This window comes from Fukomys damarensis, unplaced genomic scaffold (assembly GCF_012274545.1).
Source record: "Fukomys damarensis isolate Sample0158 unplaced genomic scaffold, DMR_v1.0_HiC HiC_scaffold_15, whole genome shotgun sequence".
In the NCBI taxonomy this organism is placed as follows: Eukaryota; Metazoa; Chordata; class Mammalia; order Rodentia; family Bathyergidae; genus Fukomys; species Fukomys damarensis.
In genome coordinates this window covers 36,654,926-36,655,804 of record NW_022900927.1, presented here as the reverse complement: position 1 = coordinate 36,655,804, position 879 = coordinate 36,654,926, and positions in this window count along the sequence as shown.

Sequence of the window (879 nt, the reverse complement as noted above, 5' to 3'; positions counted from 1 at the left end):
CCAATTGAAATTCCAACACTATATTTCACAGAACTAGAAAAAAAATCTAAAAATTCATTTGGAACCATTAGAGACCTATAATAGCAAAAGCCATTTTAGGCAACAGGCACATGGCACCAGGTATAACAATTCCCAATTTGAAACTATACTACAAAGCCACTGTGATAAAAACAGCATGGTACTGGCAAAGAAATAGGCCTGAGGATCAGTGGAACAGACTAGAAGACACAAAAACAAATGCAGATGTACTCAGCTACCTCATCTTTGACAAAGGAGCTGACCATCCTCAGTGGACGAAAGATAGCCTCTTTAATAAATGGTGTTGGAAAAACTGGATGTCAACCTGCCACAGATTAAAATTAGACCCTTATCTTTCGCCATGCACTAAATTAAAATGCAAATGGAATAAAGACCTAAATATTAAAACAGAAACATTAAACTTGCTGGAAGGTAGGTTAGGCAGAACTCTGGAAGACATTGGTATAGGAAAAGACTTTATGAACAAATCCTCAGTAGCACAGGAACTAGCAGATAGAATCAACAACTGGGATCTCATCTTACGAAAAAGCTTCTGTACTTCAAAAGAAAGCATCAGCAGAACTAAGAGACAATCTACAATGTGGGAAATAATTTTTACCAGCAGTTCCTCAGACAAAGGACTATTATCAAGGATATATAAAGAACTCAAAACAATCAGTCCCCCCAAATATAAAGACCCGATCCAAAAATGAGCATCCGAAATAAACAGACATTTCTCAGACAAAGAAGTAAAAACAGCAAGAAAATATATGAAAAAATGTTCCACATCACTGGTCATTCGAGAGATGCAGATGAAAACAACACTGAGATTCCACCTCACCCCACAAAGAATGGCTGCTA